The sequence below is a fragment of the Paralichthys olivaceus genome, chromosome 12 (genome assembly GCF_024713975.1).
Source record: "Paralichthys olivaceus isolate ysfri-2021 chromosome 12, ASM2471397v2, whole genome shotgun sequence".
Lineage (NCBI taxonomy): Eukaryota > Metazoa > Chordata > Actinopteri > Pleuronectiformes > Paralichthyidae > Paralichthys > Paralichthys olivaceus.
Window position 1 is genome coordinate 17,003,254 of NC_091104.1, and position 7,750 is coordinate 17,011,003.

The following is a 7,750-nucleotide window of genomic DNA, read 5'->3' on the forward strand; positions in this document are numbered from 1 at the left end:
CAAACAAATTGGCTCGACATGTTTTCCTACTGAAGCGGTCACCAGTTGCTGAGGACTGCGGCTGTTCACGCTGCACGCTCCCGGTGTCCCCGCTCGCAAGTGTGCGCCTCTAAGAGCACACCGACAGCAGGGAGAGATAATGGGGTCTGCAGGGCTACCACAATGGGAGGAGTATGAAAGTTATCCCGAGCCCTGCCCACCAACTGCAAAACATATAAGACGCTGGAGTGAAGCAAAGAGCAGGCACTTAATCCTTAAATCTTCATGAAAAGACAACAAAACTTCACCCTGACGCACTTCATTTATCAGACATTTGAATTTTTTTGTTGTTATGACCTCACCTGCATTTGACTTACACTCCTGAAATATTTTTTCCTCACCTCAAATGGATGTACAGGAACTTTATTAGCTTTTATTCCAAGCATTCATCCACTGAGCAGACTTTGTTGAGAAGTTCTGTAATTTTTTTGGGAGGAACAAGTGTGTGTGTCAGAATGGCTCTGGACTCTGAGTTTGGTGTGAAGGGCAGCAGCATCATCAGGGAGTGGAGTGGACAGGTCCAGCCGGCTCTGGTCACCTCTTTCGTTCTCCTCTTCTGCCTGGAAGCCTGTCTGTGGGTCAGGAACCTCAGGCTCAAGAGACGACTGCCGGGACCCTTCGCCTGGCCAGTGGTGGGCAACGCCATGCAGCTGGGTCAGATGCCGCATATCACCTTCGCCAGGCTTGCCAAGAAATACGGCAATGTGTACCAGATACGACTAGGCTGCAGTGACGTTGTGGTTCTCAATGGAGACAGGGCGATCCGTCAGGCTCTGATAGAGCACAGCACAGAGTTCGCAGGCAGACCCAACTTTGTCTCTTTCCAGATGATCTCTGGAGGCAGGAGTGTGACATTCACTACTTACAGCAAACAGTGGAAAGCACACAGGAAAATTGCCCAATCGAGCCTCAGAGCCTTTTCCTCTGCAAATAGTCAGACCAAGAAAGTTTTTGAGCAGCATATTACAGTTGAGGCCATGGAGCTGGTGCAGGTATTTTTGCGGCGCAGCACCGACGCACAGTATTTTGACCCTGCTCATGAATTTACAGTATCCGCGGCCAATATCATGTGCGCGCTCTGCTTTGGGAAGCGATACGGACATGATGATTTAGAGTTCAGGTCCCTGTTGAAAAAACTTAATAAGTTTGGAGAGACAGTCGGGGCAGGAAGCCTGGTAGATGTCATGCCCTGGCTCCAGTCCTTCCCTAACCCGGTCCGCAGTGTCTATGAAAACTTCAAAAACCTCAACGAGGAGTTTTTTGCCTTTGTGAAAGGTAAAGTGGCTCAGCACAGAGAGTCCTTCAGCCCTGATGTGACCCGGGACATGAGTGACGCCATCATCAACGTGATTGAGCATGGAAAAGACAACGGACTGACTAAAGAGTTTGTCGAAGCGACAGTAACAGATCTCATTGGAGCAGGTCAAGACACGATATCAACTATAATGCAGTGGATCATACTGCTCCTCGTCAAATACCCAGATATACAAAACAAGCTCCATGAGCTCATAGACAAAGCTGTGGGCCCAGACAGACTGCCAACAGTTGAGGACAGGAGCAGCCTGGCATACCTGGACGCCTTCATCTATGAGACCATGCGCTTCACCAGCTTCGTCCCCGTCACCATCCCACACTCAACAACCTCAGACGTCACGATTGAAGGTCTCCACATCCTGAAAGACACAGTGGTATTCATCAATCAGTGGTCCGTCAACCACGACCCCCTGAAGTGGAGGAACCCGGACATCTTTGACCCCATGCGTTTCCTTGACAAAAACGGGGACATCGATAAAGACATCGCAAATGGTGTGATGATCTTTTCAACAGGTAAAAGACGCTGCATCGGCAACCAGATCGCCAAGGTGGAGGTGTTTTTATTAACAGCAGTGCTGCTGCACCAGTGCAGCCTGGAGAGTGACCCCTCTCAGCCCCTCACTCTTGACTGCTCCTACGGGCTCACGCTGAAGCCCCTCCAAATCTGTGTCAGCGCCAAGCTCAGGGGGAAGCTGCTCGGCTTAGTTTCCCCAGCATGAACAGCGTGTCCCTGTATTGTGACTAAAGGCCAGCAAACAGTTTTCCACCAATGACTTTTACAGTAACAGTGAGTATCAGTATACCTGCACTAAATCCTGTTGTAAGATTCACATATTTAATAATATTTAATGGATATTTTAATACAGTGTGCTTTTGTCTTGTTGTTGGTGCCAGGCAGAGAGTTGGATTTTAAAGATGTGTCATTAGCTGCAGGGTGAAAGCTTGTGGACAGTTGGAATCAGTGCAAATATCACACTCCACAAAAATATTCTATACTTGATCAGATCTTGTGCACAATTCTTTCATTCTGAGTTGTGTGGTTGTTTTACATCCGCTATTGTATATGTAAATGCACGGTGTGTGTTGGAATTAGCTATCTGTCCTATAAATGTCAGTTTGAACTAATATAACTACATGAAAATGCTTGTGAATTTTACCAAGTCACCTGATGAATTATTGTTCTCTATTGTAATATGTAAGAAGATATTTAACCTATGCCATGTAACTCAGTTAAAACATGTTTTTTATAATTTCATATTTCAGGTATGATAATAAATGTAATGAAATTTAATGTATTTCACTATCTACTGTACTCAAAGCATATGAACACATTAAACTAGAGTGGTCAAAGTGGTGTTGGAGGGTGGGGGTGGGGGGGGGGGGGTTGGGCATTTTTGTGAAGGAGGAAGACTTTCATCAGTAGGGTGCATCCGCCACACTGTCGTGAGGATGAAGAGGAGACACTTCCATGGACTGCGGACACTTTACACACTTGTCATGTATGTATTCAGGGTTTCAGTTTTACTGTACAAGCACTGCAGCCCCCCCCTCCTGTGCCAAACCCAAGTCTCACCCATTCAAACGAAACACATGTGCAGCAGCAAAAAAAAAATCACTCACGAGGCATTCTCAAAAACATGTTTGTTTACAGAGCAACTATTTCAAAGCAACACGGACGTCGCCGCACCCTCTTTAAGCTTCTGCATTCAGGAACTATGGTGTTATAATGAAAGAGTGGGAGTGTTTTTCTGTTCGTGTCAAGGCAAAAAGTCGAACTAAGTGGGGCCTCAAATGTTTAAGCGTTCATCACATTTTGTTATCAGTGTGTCAGCTTCATATGATGGGAAAAATAAGCTATATCTGAATAAATGAATAAAGTGAATTGTCAACGAGCAGTGTGTCCAAGTTGATTGTCATTTTACCCTCAAGAAAAAAGCTGAACAAAAAATATCATAATATTCCTGTAGGTTAAATGTCTGTCACTACACATTGTTCCAAAAATAGAAACCTCCAGAAGACTTGACTTGGCCAAATATCACTAAAAACCAAATCTGATGCTTTTTTATAGTTCTTCCTTTAGTTGCACAATCACCAGCATATAAACCGATTTACAGCCAGACTCCTCAAAACTATTCTGATGCAGCCACAACCCTCACAGCTACAATATCTTTAAAGGGCCATTATGCCAACAATAAGGCTGCGAATGTATTTTTATGGCGCAGCATAAGTTGTGCTGTTTGTATCTGTTCAGTGTTTAACTCTTGAAACCCGCAGCTTTCATGGTGATATCCCAGAGATCTGTTTTCTCTGTATGGTTATAATTAACAGCTTGGCTGTAAATAACAGGAACCAAATCATGTTTTAAATGGTCACGGAAAGTCAATAGGAAACAGCAAAGAGCTAAAACATGTAAACCCAGAGAAAAAAAACATCAACTCCAGCTCATTGTCCGTTCTTCACACTTTATGCTTCCACTTTAAAATTCCATCCATTTCAACACAAATTCCCCTTTACAAAAGTATTATTATTATTATTATTATTGTTATTATTATGTGACACATATATTTAAGTCCCTGCATGACATGTAGAGTTGTTAATCTTTAAAAACTTATTATGTTCTATTGCAAAAAAAACTATAAATCCTTGTTTTTTCTGGCAACAGGTTTCATTAAGTAGCTCCTCATCCTAAATGGGACAGTGCTGGAGGGAGGCCTAAGAAGGAGTAGGACTAAGGTCTGCAGGCTGTGGTCAAAATGGGAGGAGAGAGATACTAAAAAACCTGAGTCGCTGACCCCTCCCACTATAGAGATACATATAAGCGAAGTGTTAAGGCTTGAATCTGCATTCTTCTGAGGTGGTCATCTGAAGACATGCTGCACCACTGCTAACCAGCCGAGCTGATCGAGCCCTTCTCACTGTAGCTTCTGTGGAGGAGGGGGAGTGAGACAGCATGCGAGCGCTGCTTGGAGCCCCTTACATTTGGTATGGCTATTTTATCCATCTGAAAAGTAAAGATTTTTATTTAAATCAACTGTTTTTTTGACTTGTTTCCCATTTTCAGTAAAATTTTCCGTTTGTTTGAAGCAGTGGATGACAGACAAACTACAGCAAAGCACAATGGCTCTGGACTCTGAGTTTGGTGTGAAGGGCAGCAGCATCATCAGGGAGTGGAGTGGACAGGTCCAGCCGGCTCTGGTCGCCTCCTTCGTTTTCCTCTTCTGTCTGGAAGCCTGTCTGTGGATCAGGAACCTCAGGCTCAAGAAACGACTGCCGGGACCCTTCGCCTGGCCCGTGGTGGGCAACGCCATGCAGCTGGGTCAGATGCCGCATATCACCTTCGCCAGGCTTGCCAAGAAATACGGCAACGTGTACCAGATACGACTAGGCTGCAGTGACATCGTGGTTCTCAATGGAGACAGGGCGATCCGTCAGGCTCTGATAGAGCACAGCACAGAGTTCGCAGGCAGACCCAACTTTGTCTCATTTCAGTCTGTCTCAGGGGGGAAGGGTATAACTTTCTCCAATTACAGCAAACAGTGGAAGATGCACAGGAAAATTGCTCAATCAACAATCAGAGTGTTCTCATCAGCCAACAGCCAGACCAAGAGAGCCTTTGAGCAGCAAATTGTGGCAGAGGCCACAGAGCTAGTTGAGATTTTCCTTAAACTCAGTGCTCCGGGCCATTATTTCAGCCCTGCTCATGAGCTGACAGTAGCTGCAGCTAATGTGATTTGTGCCTTGTGCTTTGGAAAACGATACGGACACGATGACGTTGAGTTTAGAGCCTTGTTACAGCAGGTAGATCAGTTCGGACAGACGGTTGGGGCCGGCAGCCTTGTAGATGTGATGCCATGGCTTCAGTCTTTCCCTAATCCAGTACGCAGTGTCTTCAAAAACTTCAAAGTCCTGAACAAAGATTTCTTCATGTTTGTCCAGAGCAAAGTGGAGGAGCACAGAGAGACTTTTGATCCAGAGGTAACAAGGGACATGAGCGATGCATTTATTGGCATCATTGACAAATCTGACCACGATAATGGGCTCACCAAAGGTCACGCAGAGGCGACGGTGTCTGATCTGATCGGCGCAGGTATGGACACCATCTCCACAGCTCTTCACTGGATTGTCCTTCTTCTGGCTAAACATCCTGAAATCCAAACCAAACTCCACAAGCTCATAGACAAGGTGGTGGGTCCTGACAGACTGCCATCGCTCGAGGACAGGAGCAGCCTTGCTTATGTGGACGCCTTCATCTATGAGATGATGCGCTACACCAGCTTCGTCCCTGTCACCATCCCCCACTCCACCACCTCAGACGTCACAGTTGAGGGCCTTCACATCCCCAAAGACATGGTGGTCTTCATCAATCAGTGGTCCGTCAATCACGACCCCCTAAACTGGAAGGACCCACACGACTTTGACCCCTCGCGCTTTCTGGATGAAAGTGGCTCCCTGGACAAGGACCTCACAAACAATGTTATGATCTTCTCAGCAGGGAAGAGAAGGTGCATCGGGGACCAGATCGCCAAAGTCGAGATATTTTTGTTCTTCACGATTCTGCTCCACCAGTGCAGCTTTGAGAAATGCCCTGACGAGGACCTGTCTTTAAATTGCTCATATGGTTTGACACTGAAGCCATTAGATTACAAGATTGCTGCCAAACTCAGGGGAAGAACCACTTAAAGGCCAATAAAAAGCTGTGTGACTGTGGTTTCTGCGATTAAAGAAGAGCAATGCAGTATGAGGTACATCTTCTGGAATAAATATTTATGCCTTGTATGACAGAGGATTTTTTTATGGCTTTTATCAACCCCCCCAAAAATGCAAACAATAAGCTTTGTTACTTCTGCTGACATTTGTGACAGTTGTTTATCTGGGAAACAAAGCAGTGGCACATGTATTAAAACTATGCATCCTGCAAATGGCATTCTTAAGAATAAAGTGACAATTTCACTCCTCAAAAACTGTGACTCTAAGTGAATGAGAAAACCTGAAAATATACTGTGTCATGTAAGTGACAGAAAACAATGTCATGAAAGCTTTGATGTGGTCGCCCATAACCACAATTCATACAAAACCCTAACTATGTATTGTTATTTATATGAGGCTATTTAGTGGAGTAACTCCCGAAATGCAATATAAACTGATTGGTGATGACTAAATGTCTATTTCAGAGCTGATGGAGAGAAATGATGGAGCAGCTGTGTGGTATATTCACCTAAACACTCATATGTACTGGACTTTATTATATATTTCAGCTCAATACAAATACAATGTGCATGTCATTACTATCATGTGCACTGATATCCTACATAATACTGTTATATTCAACAACTTGTGTAAAAGCCACTAATCAAACTGCCTTCGCTCACATAACACTGTGCAACAAGCTGTATGATTACAAAAGCTAAATAATGTTTCATAATGACTCTGTGTGATACAGTCTGTACTCTGTCGTGTGACTAAAACCTTGTACAATGAATGTCCAATAAACAACTTTGTACTGATTCATACCTGAATCTGTGGGATGTGTTTATCAGCTGAAGATAATCACGAAGGCGAGAGAGGTCAAAGAGATAATAATAGATCATGATGTCTGGTCTCGGTGTTGTCGTAAAACTTTAATATGGGTTACAGGCCCTGCATGCCCCTGTTCCCTCACGCCTTACAAGCAGACTCGGTGCAGCAGCACAGGCAGCGTGAAGCAGCCGCGAGCTGCACTCATCAATATTTAACACGGGCCGCGCTGTACTCTTGACTGCTGTGTCATTTTTTTCCCTGAACGAACACTTTGTTCAGATTCACACACTCAGTGAGCAGCCCTGCATCTCTTAAACTGATGTCATGTCTAATAAAAGGTGTGAATTTCAAAAGACTTCTTCAACACTTAGCGCTTTAACTTTGGGGAGGGGGGGGGGGGCGGTAAATCACCCTATCAGACACTGTTACAAAGGAGGGAGTTGGGCTGGGGTCAATCAAATCAGGTTAAATTTGAATAATCTACACTTGTCAGCCCACTTTGCACTAAACGTGTGTATCACATCCCTTTAGAAGAAAGAACCAATTAGATTTTGTTGCAAATACAGGATTTTCTTTCTCTCATTGTTCTCAGACAATGATTCATGGATCTTGATGAAAAACAAATCAGTCATGATATTTATATACAATTTTCTTCTTTTCTACATCAATATTCAACATTGGGAACCACTGGACTCAGCAGCCGAATGAAACAAACACCAATATGCACTGATGCCTCAGTGTAGCATATGTAAAAAATAAAAGTAGTAGTGGCAGATAAATAGTTTTTAATGTTTCCTTATGTACTTACCTAATTTGAGTATTTCAGTTACTTGAAAACTCATAAATTGAAGCGATTATCAGTCATCTTTTCAAATGCTGC

At 44.0% G+C, this 7,750-nt stretch overlaps 2 pseudogenes; both read left to right on the forward strand.

The window, feature by feature from the left end:
• The first annotated feature begins 239 nt into the window (after nt 1-239).
• On the forward strand, nt 240-3,245 carry LOC109628181 (cytochrome P450 1B1 pseudogene; annotated as a pseudogene).
• A 949-nt stretch (nt 3,246-4,194) lies between these two features.
• Nucleotides 4,195-6,861, forward strand: LOC109628182 (cytochrome P450 1B1 pseudogene; annotated as a pseudogene).
• The last annotated feature ends 889 nt before the right edge of the window (nt 6,862-7,750 follow it).